Genomic DNA, 14,436 nt, shown 5'->3' on the forward strand with positions numbered 1-14,436 from the left:
GACCCGTCCCAGCTTGAATTGGCCTCTTACTGCATTTTGGTCACTTAACCAAACAATGTCTCCGACGGAGACATTTCGACTTGAGGTGTGCCATTTGCTTCTCACGAATAAGTTTGGGCCGGCGAGCTGGCTCCAAGACCTCCAGAACTTGTTGACTTGGTGTTGCATTTCTCTGAGTCTTTTGTAAGGGTAGCTTGCGAAGTCAAAAGTTCTGATGTCACCATTTGAAGAGGCACGACCCAGGAGAAGTGTGTTGGGTGACACATACTGAACACAGTCCTCACAGCTCTGCACCCGAGCATCTATTGGCCGTTCGTTGGCGAGGTTTGCAGCAAGCTGCAGAGTTGTCTGAAGCTCGCTGTAGCTGAGGCTTGTGTTGTTACCCAGGCTCTTGAGTGCCTTCTTGACGATGCGGACAGCAGCCTCAGCAGCCCCATTGCGATGAGGGGAGTCAGCTGGATGAATTGTCCAATCCCACTCGGTACCTTTCTGAGCAGACATTTCCTCTATTGCAGCTTTATCTTGAGAATCCAGGAACTGGTACAACTCTCTAAGGACAGGTTTGGTGCCGATAAAGTTTGTTCCTGGATCGGACCAGATCTTCCTTGGGTGCCCTCTAATTGCAGTAAATCGTTGATATGCCATTAAGAAGCTTTCTGTGGACATTGTGTTGACCAGGTCCACGTGAATTGCTCTGCTGGCCATACAGCTGAAAACGACACCCCACACCTTCATTGAGACTCGTTTCTTTATGTCATCTTTGACAAGGTAAGGTCCAAATAGATCAACTGCTGTGAACTCAAATGGAGCTGCTGGGCTGCTTCTTTCAGGAGGCAGGTCACCCATCACTTGTTGGCATCTCTTTGCCTTGGACTTTTTGCAGAAAAGGCAGTGTTCCACTACTTTCTGGGCAATTCTCCGTCCTTGGATGACCCAAGCTTTCTTTCTCATTTTTAGCAGGGTAGCAGCCACACCTTCATGACCCTCATTGTGTGCCTCTTGTGCCAACAAAGTGGAGACCCATGCATTGGAGGGTAGGAGGGGAACTGCCATGCCATCTTCCTTGAAGCCATGAATTCTCCCACCACAGACTAGTAATCCTGCCTCTGGCTCTCTGTACACAACCAAACGGTCTGTTGTGGTAGCTGGGAAGGTCATTCCCGCTTGAGCAGCAAGGAAGATGTCTCTGAGTGCATCCTGACGTTCTATGGCAGTGATGACTCCTTCAGTTGGAACCGCCTCCCACTTTAGGGTTGTCACGGACTTGCTTGCTGGTAAAAATTTTTTAGCAGCTCTCCAGACAATGGCAACGGTCTTGACTAGGCTTTTTAGGCTACTGAAGCGTCTTCCATCCAGTAAGTTTTGGACAGCTGTACCAGCGGGAGGTCTTCGCTCAGGACCTCGTCTATTTCTTTTTACTTGGGCTCTGGTGAGTGCTGCAACGAACGACTTCTTTTGCATTTTGCTAATGCTTTCTCGAGCAGCTTCAGACACATCCCTTGCTGACATAACTGGCCACTCTTTCTCGGGGAGGCAGAGAAACTTTGGCCCTTGCTGCCACTCTGAATTGACATCAAGGTCTGTTGGCCCAGCTCCTCGGGTGATGATGTCAGCTATGTTGTATGATCCAGGGATCCACCACCAGTCCTCTAGCCTTGTGTTACTTTGAATCTCTCCGATCCTATTAGCGAAGAAAGTCTGAAACCCGTAGCTCTCACGCTGGATAGCTCCAAGAACTGTCTGACTGTCCAATAAATGGAACCATTGCTTGATTTTGATCTGGCTGTGTTGTTCAAAGTACTTCTTCAGGCGGCTTGCAAAGACAGCACCACAAAGCTCCGCTTTGACTGCGTCCCCCTTGTGGTCTAGGGGCGTTAGCTTTGCTTTTGACTCCACTAGTCGAACTATTGTTTGTTCTTGACAGTTCCATCGTAGGTAGAGGACAGCACCGTAAGAGCTTTCACTACCATCTGAAAAGGTGACTGCGATTGGATCTGATGCTGCATCTGGTGGAGTGAGGGCTCTTGGAAACTTGACTTTACTTAACTGGACAAACTCCTCAAAAAGATAAACTGCATCTCTGCGGAGCTCATCAGACAAGGCAAGGTCCCATGTATCTTTGACAATATTGCACTTTGGTTTTGCCTCTTGGAATGCTCTTCGGACCAAGATGGCCCCTTTTTGTTTTGCTGGTGTGGTCAGGCCTATTGGGTCGTACAAACCAGCAACTTGACTTAGCAAATCACGTCTTGTCAGATGATTTGGTGTCCTAGCTCGAACTTCTTCCAGCAACAGATCTTGGCCAAGCCTCATTTTCTTTTTTCGTCTGGAGAAGTTGACTCTCACCATGACATGCAACTTGTCCTCATCCACAATGTAGCCGAGACCAAGTGCCTTGTTATCTTCTTCCTTCAGTTTTTTTGGCAGGACAACAATGTTTGGTGAGGCCTCTTCTTTCGCCCCCTTTTTTCCCTTTGCCCAAAAAAAGCCCCATGGTTTTTAAAGCGCCCCCTTCCTCCGCTAGGATCTGCTCCAGTTTTTGGTGATGACCTAAGGTTTTTTCCGGGCAGTTGGGGGAAATTCAAGATGTCGTCGACAAAACTGGTTTTCCAATGTAGTCCCTGGCGCTCGTCCTTTGGGTTTGACTGAACTGGGGCGGGTTTTTCGCTGTCTCTTTTCATGGCGGTTTGTGCTATGCACCCTGGGGTTTGTCCCCAAATTTTCCCACTTTTGTAATTCCCGAAATGTTCAAGCTCCTATCCCCCGAATCACGCCACAAGAATCTTTTGCAGTGGATCTTTTTCCTCGGGCCGGGCAAGAAATTGTACATTTTTTTTTGATGTCTCCAAAGGCACCCAAAAGGGCCCTTTTGGGGCAAAATTTTGAGGGGGAAAACCCCGGGTTGGGATTGGGTTTTTCTGGCCCTTTATCGGAGATCTTTAAAGACTCGGGCTTTGGTGTTTTTGACTGCTGTTCCAGTTGGTCTCACTGGATTTTTTAACTGAGGGGGGGTTTGGGGGAAAAATGAGATACTTTTGTACCAACAGGTCCCTTCCGGGAAGTAGACCTTTTCCTCAGTAAATTTTTTTTTCCCACCCCGGGCGGTAAAAACCTCCGGGCCCTTTTTGGGCCTAAAGGCCCCTTTTTTCCCATTGTGGGTTTTTTTTGCTAGTTGTCCTCTCAGTTCGGGAAAAAAGGTTTGCCTCCAATGCTTTTATATTTTTTTGGCCCCCCCAATTTTCCGATGGATCTTTTAACCCAATGGGTATCTTGCATCCAGTGAGTGCTTTTACGGGTTTTGTTCGCACCAGCATATGTGGGAAAACTTTTAAACCACCTCTAACTTTTTTTCTTCAGCAAGGTATTTTTTTGCCTCCGGGCTGGCAATTCCCGCAGCGGCACCCTCCACATCTTGGGGTGCGGGCACCCCGATGCTATCCCCCCCCACCCCCCTAAAGAAACTCGCGAGCGGCGGGCCACGGAGCCCCGAATGCTTTGACAGCATAAAAACCCCGGGGAACATTTTTCTTTTACACCCCACCGAAAGCGGGTTTCTCTTTTGATTTGGAAAAGGGTGCGTTTTTGGACTGGTGTGTGTGAGGGGGGGCCCCTTTTTTCAAACAGCCCAAAGGGTGGTCCCGGCAATTTTTTTCCCCCCATGGTCCATCCCATAAAAAAAGATCCCCAACGTATTTTTCTGGGGAAAAAGCCCCCCTTTCCTTTTGGGGCTTTTTAAAAAACCCTGAAAATTTCCTTCGGCCTTCCAGTTTTTTGAGGGGGCCCGTCGGGAAAAAAATTTTTGGGAGTTTTTTGGGCTGTCACATTTTGGGGAAAGTCCGCAATGCTGCCCCAAGCCATAACAGAGGAGTTGGTGGGTTTGGGAATTTCCCCTTTTTTCTGTACGGCCCCGGATTTTAGGAGGGTATCGTTTTGTTGAAAAACTTTATTTTGCTTTCCCTCCCACCCCAAAGGGGATGAAAAGGGGTTTATAGTTTCACTTCTAAGATTCAATCGATCAGTGCATCATGGGGTTTATGTATTTGGGTATCCGATGCTAGACGATTATGCCCCAATTTTTTGTCCTAAATTGCTGTGACTCTTAATATCTTCATGATGACAGGCCTTTCCCCTTTTAACCCCTTTTTCTAACAAAAGGGACCGGGCTGATTGGGGACATGAGAGGGGTTTTTGGGCCCAACACTTTTGAAAAAGCATGGGGCACTTTTCTGAAAGGGTTCGGGTGACGGGCTTTAATGAAATCTTCTTGGGGTTTGGGGGTTTGTAACTTTCCCCCCCACTGAAACTTTTTTTTGGGGGTTTTTGGGCAACATTTCCCCGGGGACATTTTCAGCTCTCGCACAGGGGTAAAAAGGGTGTTCAGCATTAGTGCGTTTTTCCCCTGCAGTCTGGCCCTTTTGCACAGGAATTTGGGTTTTACAGTATTCATGTCAGGGGTGAATCCCCCAGACTTTTTTTTGGCATGCCCCCAGTTTTTTGAAAAAGAAAATTCCTCCTCTCTGTTTGGGGTTGGAGGGGGCGAAACTTTTGGCAGAAGTATAATCTTCTCTTGTGCTTCACATCCCCACAGCCCAAATTCATCCTTGACCTGATTGCTTGGTTGAGTGGAGGTTCTAGTCGGGCTAGCCGGGGTTTTCCAAAATTTTGGGTTTTTGGGTTTCCCCCCTTTTTCAACGGGCCCCACCCTTTTCATAGAGGGCTTTTTGATTTTGTGGGAAATTGCCAAGGAGGTAGCCCAAAACGTTTGCCCTTTTTCCCGGCTTCATCCATCTTTGCCGGATACTTTGGGAGAACCCACCCTTTTTTGGGCCCCATCTGGGATTTTTTCCCCTTTTATTTTTCTTGTTTAAGGGGGGGTTTTTATGGGCCGTTTTTTCCAAGCTCACCCCGGGGAAAATTAGAGCCTTCTCAAATAAAGGGTATGAGCTAAACAATCTTCCGGGGCTGCGGGCCCTTTTAAAACAGCTGGGAGTTCTGGAGCTCCTCCACTATTTCAAGGGGGAAATTTTGTGGTTTTTTTTCCCAAAAGGGGGGGGGGTTCTTTTAGCCCCCGGAAAAATTTTCTTCAGCTTTTTGTGTGAGATGTAAGACAAAGGGTCCCGTATGGCCCCTTTATCTAAATGTCAAGTAGTTTGGAATTTTTTTTTTTTTGGACCCAGTGGGTTCCCCTGCTTTTGGACGTTTTCCCAATCCTTTTTTCCACCGGTGAAACTCTCGTGGGGATACCAGTAAATTTTGGGGGGGGCACCCGGGGGCTTTATTTTTAAGGGCCCGGGTTTGCCGCTGAATAACGGAATGAAGCAGTGCTAAATCGGGCGGGGCTTTTCCTCTGGCCTGTGCTTTCTATAAAGTTTGCTTTTTTTAAGTCAGTTTTGGGTAATATTTTTTCAAGGCCTTTAATACGACTGGGGGAACTGTTTTCTTGCAAGGGGGGGGCCCAGCATTTCCCAAAATTCTATGCCCCCCCTTCGCTGACTTCAAAAGTTTGCCCCATTGCCCTTTATCATAAAGTCATAAGCTTCTTGTTTTTATTTGGGTCCCCCATTTCCCCATATCGCTTGACCCCTCGGGCTTTTTTTAATTGCCTGTGTTATTTTCATATTCCCCATATTTTCCCCATAATGTTTTGTTGGGGTTTCTTTTAACCCCTTGGCAGTTTTTCTCACACCCCGGGGGTTTTGTTTTGGGTCCAAGTCAGCCTTTTGGGTGCTCACAAAGGGGCCTCTTTCATCTCATTTTTCCCCATTTTTATTTGTCCCTCAAATCATCTTTGGGCCCTCAAGAACTCTTCCAGCTTCTGCTTGGGTTTTACAAAACTGTCTCTAAATTCCCCTCAAACTTCACTGTGGGGCATTGGGAGACATTTTTTGGGCCCCCGAGGGGGGAAAAATGCCCGTTTTTGCTGTTGTTCTTGGGGTTTAAAATTTTGGTTTCCCGGGAAATTAACTGAATCAGCCATTTTTTGCCCAAGCGGGCGGGGGCCGGGGAAAACAGTCTCTGAATATGCGGGCCCACTTTATTTGGGTTTCCCCAGTATTAAAAGGGAGGTTTTCCCACTCCCAAGAAATTAAATGTGGTTTCTTTGCAATTCCCCATTTTGAAAAGGATGTCCCTCTACTTTCCCAACTGGATTTCACTCAATGAACAGCCATTTGATAGCCCATTTCAATTTTTTTATTAAAAATTTGGGGCCAGTAGGCAGTGGGCGGGTAAAAAAACCCTCAAAAAAGAAAAGGGTTTAACAAAAAACATTAGTCATTTAAGATAATAAAAAAAATTTTAATCCATCATTAATTTAAGCATTTTAGCCCTTTTTAAATAAAAATTTCCCACCATTTTCTAAAATAAAAAACATATTTTTTTTTAAAAATTTCATAAACAATTTAAAGAAACTTTTTTTTTTATTTTATTTCTTAGCCAAATTAATTTGAAAAATTTTTCCCCCCAAATTTGAAATTAAATCTTAAATTTTTAGCCAAAAAATTTAAAACAGAAAATTTTTTTAGCCCCTTTTAAAAATTTTTTAGAAAAACATAGTTTTTAAACTTCTACATTTTAAAAAATTTTTTTAAATGTTACCCTAACAAATTAAGAAAACAAAATGTACTTCTCCAAACAAATACAACTTTTAAAAAAACCCTTTCTTTTCTTTTAAATAAATTTTGGTTTAAAAACATACCCAACATAAAACATTTCCAAAAAAAATTTAATAAATCAACCGGGGCAGTCCAACCCGGACAGTCTGTTTTAAAACCCTTAAAAAAGTTTTTTGTTTTAAAAGCCCCAGCCAGAGAAAAAGGGGCTTTTAAAGATTCTTCCCGGGTTGTCTTTCAGGGGGGTTTTTTTTGTAGAAGGACTTGTTTGCACAGTAAAAAGGAGCTGAATTTTGGCTGTCTCCAAACATGAGCGCTTCTTTTCGGCCATGCAGCAGTTTTTGGGCCCTTTTTTTAGGGGGGGGGGGGGGGGTTCCCCTGGCACGCCCAAATTGCTGGGAAAATTAGTTCCACCTGGGGCCCCCCTGCTGAGGGGGGGGAAAGGAAAGGGGCCCCGGCGCTTGACAAAAACACCTCCCACTCGTTTCTCCGGGGAAACGAGGGAGAATCGAAGCACCCAGCAACTCCCAAACCCCCCTTGAAACGGTCAAGCCCCCCCCTCCAGTCGGAGGCTTTTTCCCCTCAACTGGCAGCAAAAACCCCCTGGCCGTCGGAAACATCTCTTTGCAGGACTGGGGTTTTTGGGGAAAGTTTTTTTCGGGACCCCTTGTTTGGTTGGCCTGTGGGGTCCTTTTTGCAGAAAGTTTGGGTTTTTAAATACTTTAACGTTTTAACCCCCGAAAAATGCCTTTAGCATCGGGTTGACATCACGACCCTTTCCCGCTTAAATTTGGCCCTTTCTTTACTGCTTTTGGGTAAACTTACCCAAACAATGTCTCCGACGGGGGACTTTTTCGACTTGGGGTGTGCCATTTCCCTTCTCCGAAAAGTTTTTGGGCCGGCGGTGGCCCCCAAGGGACCTCCAAAACTTGTTGACTTTGGGGTTGGATTTCTCTATTTTTTTGTAAGGGTAAACTTGTGAAGTCAAAAAATTTTGATGTCACCATTTGAAGAGCACGACCCCCGGAAAAGTGTGTTGGGTGACACATACTGAAAAACAGTCCTCCACTCTTTCACCCGGGGCATCTATTGGCCCTTCGTTGGCGAGGTTTTTCGCAAAATGCAGAGTTGTCTGAAGCTCGCGGAAACTGGGCTTGTGTTGTTACCCAGGCCCCTTTTAGTGCCTTCTTGACGTTTCGGACAGCAGCCCAGCGCCCCCCTTGCGATGAGGGGGGTCAGCTTTGGGTGAAATTTTTCCAAAACCCAAATCGGTTTCCCTTTTTGAGCAGACAATTTTCCCCTATTGGGAGCTTTATCTTGAGAATCCAGGAACTGGGACAATCTCTAAGGACAGGTTTGGTGCCGATAAAGTTTGTTCCTGGGTGACCAAAATCTTCCCTTGGGGGCCCCCTTTAAATTTCAGTAAATTTGTTGATATGCCCTTAAGAAGCTTTCTGTGGGGCATTGTGTTTTACCAGGTCCACGTGAATTGCTTGCTGGCCATACAGCTAAAAACGACACCCCAAAACCCTTTATTGAGAAATCGTTTCTTTAGTCATCTTTGAAAAAAGGGAAAAGGCCAAATAGATCAAACTGCTGTGAACTCAAATGGGCTGCTGGGGTGCTTCTTTCAGGAGGAAAGGGCACCCACACTTGTTGGCATCTCTTTGCCCCTTTGGGCTTTTTGCAGAAAAGGGAGTGTTCCATACTTTCTGGGGAATTTTTCCGTCCTTGGATGCCCAAGCTTTTTTTTCATTTTTAGCAGGGTAAGGGCAGCCACACCTTCATGACCCTCATTTTTGTGCCCCTTGTGCCCAAAAAAGTGGAGACCCATGCATTGGAGGGTGGAGGGGGAAATGCCATGCCCTTTCCTTTTAAGCCATTTAATTTTCCCACCACAGACAGTTTAAACCTGCCTCTGGCTCCCCTGTAAACAACCAAACGGTTTTGTTGTGGTTGTTTTGGGGGGGTCATTTCCCCCTTGAGCCCGCAAGGAAGATGTCCCCTGAGTGCATCCTGACGTTCTATGGCAGTTTATTTTCCCCCTTTATTGGGAACCCCCTCCCACTTTTTGGGTTGGGCACGGACTTGCTTGCTGGGGAAAAATTTTTTAAACAGCTCTCCAGACAATGGCCCAAAGGTCTTTATAGGGGTTTTTTTTGGCTACTGAAAAGGGGCCCTTTCCCTCCATAAGTTTTTTGGGCAGCTGTACCAAACGGGGGGGTCTTTTGCTCAGGGCTTTGTCTATTTCTTTTTATTGGGCTCTTTTGAGTGCTGCAAAGAACGACTTCTTTTTCATTTTGCTAATGCTTTCCGAGCAGCTTCAGACCCCCATCCCTTGCTGACATAACTGGGGGCTCTTTCTCGGGGAGGCAGAGAAAAATTTGGCCCTTGTGCCATCTGAAAATTAACAAACAAGGTCTGTTTGGCCCCCTCCTGGGGGGTGATGTCAGCTATGTTGTATGATCCAGGGATCCCCACCCGTCCTCTAGCCCTTTTTGTTACTTTGAATTTTTCCGATCCCCATTAGCGAAGAAAGTCTGAAACCCGGGAGCTCTCACCCCTGGATAAACTTCCCAAAAAACTGTCTGGGCTGTCCAAAAAAGGAAAACCCTTGCTTGATTTTGATCTGGCTTTTGTTGTTTTTAAAGTATTCTTCAGGCGGCTTGGGAAAAACCCGCACCACAAAGGGTCCGCTTTGGGCTGCGTCCCCCTTGTGGTCAAAGGGGGGGGGGGCTTTGCTTTTGACTCCACAAATTTTAACAAATTTTTTTGTTTTTTGGGCAGTTTTCCCTCGTTTGGTAGAGGACAGCACCGTAAGAGCTTTCACTACCCTCTGAAAAAAGGGGACTGCGATTGGATATTTTCGCATCTGGGGGGGAGTGAGGGCCCCTTGGAAACTTGACTTTTTTTAAGGCAAACTCCTCAAAATAGATAAACTGCATCTCTTTCGGGGCTCATCAGAAAGGCAATGTCCCATTTTATCCTTTTACAAAATTTCACTTTTGGGGTTTTTCCTCCCTTTGGAAAGCTCTTCGGGCCAAGGGGTGGGGCCCCTTTTTTTTTTTTGCTGGTGTGGGGCAGGCCTATTTTGGGGCGTACAAACCAGCAACTTTACTTAGCAAATCCGTCTTTTAAAATGAATTTTGGTTTAGCCGAACTTCTTTTTGCAAAAGATCTTGGCCAAACCCCATTTTCTTTTTTGGGGAGAAGTTGACTCTCACCATTTAAAATTTCAACTTGTCCTCATCCACAAAAGTAGCCCAACCAAGTCCCTTTTTATTTTTCTTCCTTTTAGTTGATTTGCAGGAAAACAATGTTTTTTGGGGAAAGGGCCCCTTCTTTCTGTCCTTTACTTTGCCCCGAAAAGACCCATGGCTTTAAAAACGAACCCTCCCGCCCCTTGGAACAGCTCCCCTTATTTTGGGGATGACCCTCAAGTCTTTTTAAGGGAGTTGTGGGATGTCAAGATGTCGTCGACATAAAATGTGTTCTTTTTTACCTGGCGCTCGTCCCCTTTAGGTGGGCTGAACTGGGGCAGGGTTTGCTGTCCTTTTCTCTGGCGAGTTGTGCCCATGCCCCTGCTGGCTTGTCACCAATATTCACTTTTTTGTAATTGGTACTGTTCAAGTCCTTCCTAGAAACGCCACAGAATCGGTTTCGATGGGAAATTTTTTTCCTCAAGGCCCCGACCCGAATTGTACATTTTCCCGATGTCCCCCCTAAGGCAGCAAAGGAGCCTTGGCGAAATTTGAGGAGGACAGCCCGGGTTGGGTTGAAAGGGGTTGGACCCTTTTTATCAGGGGATTTGTTTTGACTCCGGCTTTGGGGTTTTTGACTGCTGTTTTCCCGAAAGAGTCTCACTGGAGTTGGGAATGAGTGGGGGTTAGGGGGAATGAGATGACTTTTGACCAAAAAGGTTTTCCCCTTTTCCCGGGAAGTAATTTCCCCCTCAGGGCAACTTTTTTTCAGGCCCCGGGGGTCAACCCTTCGTGCACTTGAGCACTATAGGCCTTTTTCCATTGTGGGTTTTTTTTTTTTTTTTTTTTTTAGTTGTTTTCCCAGTTCTTTAGAAAAAGGGTTTTCCCCCCCACTGCTTTTATATTGTTTGGAAAAGTCGATGATCTATGACCCTGGGTATCTTTTCATGCCAGTGAGTGCATTACCCGTGTTTGTCTGCCAAACCCGCATATTCAGGACCCCTTTTTCCCCCACCCCCTAACTCTCTTTCTTCAGCCAAGGGGCCCCTTTTTTTGCCTCCGGGCTGGCAATTGCCGCAGCGGGAGCCTCCACAAAATTGGGGGGCAGGGAGCGCCGATGCTTTTCCCACCTCCACCCCTCAAGAAACTCGCGAGCCCGGGGGCCAAAGGAGCACAATGCTTGACAGAAAGGGAAGACCCAGACATGTTTTTATACAACACCCCAGCTGTTCTCAGGGGCCGGGAAAGTGCCGTTCTGGACTGGTGTTTCTTGGGGATGGGGGGCCCTTTTTAAAGGGGGCCAGGGGGTGTCCCGGGAACTGGGTTTTTTTTCCCAAAGGGGCCATCCCATAATACAAGATCTCCAACAGTAAAAGTATCTTCTGTGGGGGCAAGCCGCCCTTCCCCCTTTTTGGGTTATTAAAAACTGTATTTTCCCTTCGGGGGTCTCAGTTCTTTGAGAGGGACGTCTGGAAAAAAAATTTTGGGGGTCTTTTGGGGTGTCACATTTTGTGGTTTTCCCGCAATGCTGTCCAAGCCATAACGAGGATTTGGGGGATTTTTAAATTGCCCTTTTTTTGTACGGACCCCCCTCTTTAGGAGGTATCGTTTTGTTGTAAAATTGTACTTTCATTCCCCCACACCATGGATGACAAGGGGTTTTAGCTTCACTTCTAAGATTCAATTGATCAGCTGCATTTATGGGGTTTTTTGTGTTTGTATCCCATGCTAGTCGATTAGTGTCCCAACCCTTTTTTTTCCCCTTTCATTGGCTGTGCTCTTTTAAAATCATCAGATGACAGGCCCCTTTCCCTTAATCCCCTTTTCTAAAAAGAAACCCGGCGATTAGACATGAGAGAGGTTTTTTGGGCCCCCACCCGTTGCAAAAAACATGACCCACTTTTCTGCAAGTTCAGGTTTACAGGCTCTTTTAAAGAAATCTTCTTTGGGGTTGGGGTTTTAACGTCCTCCCCCTGTACTGTCTTTGGGTCTTTGGGCAAACCCTTTTCCCCCGGACACTTAAACTCTCGCACAAGGTAATAATGGGTTCAGCTTTTGTGCTTGTTCCCTGCAGTCTGGGCCTTTTTTCACAGGAACTCTGGTTTACAGTATTCACTGTCATGGTGAATCTCCAGACATTTTTTGCATGCACCCAGTTTTTTGACAGCATCTCTCCTCTCTGATAGTTTGAGCGTGCGAAACTTTTGGCAGAAGTATAATCTTCTCTTGTGCTTCACATCACCACAGACCACTCATCCTTGAGCCTGATTGCTTGGTTGAGTGGAGGTTCTAGTCCGGGCTAGCCGTGGTTCAGATTTTGGTTTTGACTCCTCCTCCTTCAACTGGTCCAGCTTTTCATAGATGGCTTCTTGACTTTGTAGGAATGCCAAGAGGTAGTCAAAACGTTTGTCTTCTTCGGCTTCATTATCTTTGCCGGATACATGGAGAAGCCACTCCTTTTTTAGGCCATCTGGGAGTTTACTCTCTATTGTTCTTGTTACGAGAGGGGTTTTTATGGCGCCGGTCTTACCAAGCTCACTCAGGTCAATTAGAGCCTTCTCTACTGATTGTATGAGCTCAACAATCTTCCTGGGCTGCTGGCCTTTAACAGCTGGGAGTCTCTGGAGCTCCTCCACTATTTCAAGGGCAATTGTGGTTTTATTTCCAAAGCGGTTCTCTAGGACCCGGAAAATTTCTTCAGCTGTTGTGTGAGATGTAAGACGGAGGTCCCGTATGGTCCTTTCATCTAAACTGTCAAGTAGCTGGAATTTTTTTATTTCTTTGGATCCAGTGGGTTCTCCCTGCATCTGGAGCGCTTCCCAATCCTTTTTCCACCGGTGAAACTCTCGTCGGATACCAGTAAACTTTGGGAGGGCAGCCGGCTTTAGTTTAATGGCAGGTGCCGCTGAATAACTGAATGAAGCAGTGCTTAATCTGCTGGGCTCTTCTCTGGCCTGTGCTTCTATAAAGTCTGCTTTTCTTAAAGTCAGTCTTGGTAATATGGTTTCAAGGCCTTTAATACGACTCTGGAACTGTTCTTGCTCTGCAAGGGGGGCCCAGCACTTCCAATGTCTATGCATCGCCTTCGCTGACTTCACAAGTTTGTCCAGTTGTCCTATCTTAAAGTCATAAGCTTCTGTGTTTTTACTTGGGTCCACAGTTCCCACATGATCTGCTTGATCCTCAGCATTTGTAATTGCCTGTGTTAGTTCATATTCCCCATAGTTTGCCCATAATGTCTTTTGTAGGAGGTCTTTTAACTCTTGCAGTTTTCTCTCACACTCCGTGGCTGTTTTGTCCAAGTCAGACCTTTGGTGCTCACTTAAGGCCTCTTCATCTGCATTTTCTGCAGTATATTGTCCCTCAACATCATCATTGGCCTCAAGAACTCTGCCAGCTTCTGCTGTGAGCTTTACAAAACTGTCTCTGAGCTCCTCCTCAGACATCACTGTGTGCATTCGTAGCACATTATTGGCCAGACGGGAAAATTGACGCTTTGCTGATGTTCTTGTGGCCTTAAATTGCTCCAGCATTACTGAATCAGCCATTTTTGTCCAGCAGCAGGGCAGGAAACAGTCTCTGAATATGCTGGTCACTTTACTTGGTCCTCCAGTCTTTATAAGACGGTTTTTCACTGCCAAGTATTAATGTGGTTTCTTGTGCAATTCCCCAATTGAAAAGGATAGTCCTCTACATTCCAACTGGATTTCACTCAATGAACAGCCATTTGATAGTCATTTCATTATTTATTTATTGAAAATTGGCAGTAGGCAGTGGGCAGGTGAAAAACCTCAAAAAGAGAAGGTAACACAAAACAATTAGTCATTTAAGATAATACAAAATTGTATCCATCATTAATTTAAGCATTTTAGCCCTTTTTAAATAAAATATTTCCCACCATGTTCTAAAATAAACAAACATATATTTTTTAAATACATCAACAATTTAAAGTAACTTATTTTTTATTTATTTCTTAGCCAAATTAAGTTGATCAATTTTAGCCAATAAATTAAACAGTATATTTTTTTAGCTCATTTAAATATTTTAGCAAACTATAGTTTTTAACTTCTACATTTTCAAAAGTTTTTAATGTTATCCTATACAAATTAAGAAAACAAAATGTACTTCTACAAACAAATGCAACTTTTAAACCATCTTTTCTTTAAATCAATTTGTTAACATACCAACATAAACATTTCCACAAATAATAATAATCAACAGCAGTCCAACCACAGTCTGTATTAACCTTAATAAAGTTCTTTGATTTGAAAGTCCAGCCAGAGAATCAAGGGCATTAAGAGTCTTACCGGTTGTCTTTCAGAGTTTTTGTAGAAGGACTTGTTTGCACAGTCACAATGGAGCTGAATTTTGGCTGTCTCCAAACATGAGCTGCTTACATTTCTGCCATGCAGCAGTTCTTGGTCCTTTTCTTTAGAGGTCCCTGGCACGCCCAAATTGCTGGGAGATTAGTTCCACCTGGTGCCTCCCTGCTGATGGGAGGGGAGGAGGGGCTACCCGGCAGCTTGACAGAACAATAATATTTTTATCAGTATTTATACACTGACCTTCCTGGGCCTTTTTAGTTTTCATATTTTAAAATGAGTAAAAAATATTAAGTATTTAAG

At 45.2% G+C, this 14,436-nt stretch overlaps 1 protein-coding gene across 12 annotated transcripts in view; it reads left to right on the forward strand.

Moving 5' to 3' along the window:
- unc13a (unc-13 homolog A (C. elegans)) overlaps positions 1-14,436 on the forward strand; it is an 84,520-nt gene that overhangs the window by 38,998 nt on the left and 31,086 nt on the right. The gene's annotated exons all lie outside the window — the stretch shown is intronic.

The sequence above is a fragment of the Cyprinodon tularosa genome, unplaced genomic scaffold, assembly GCF_016077235.1.
Source record: "Cyprinodon tularosa strain WSP-4 unplaced genomic scaffold, ASM1607723v1 ctg420, whole genome shotgun sequence".
In the NCBI taxonomy this organism is placed as follows: domain Eukaryota; kingdom Metazoa; phylum Chordata; class Actinopteri; order Cyprinodontiformes; family Cyprinodontidae; genus Cyprinodon; species Cyprinodon tularosa.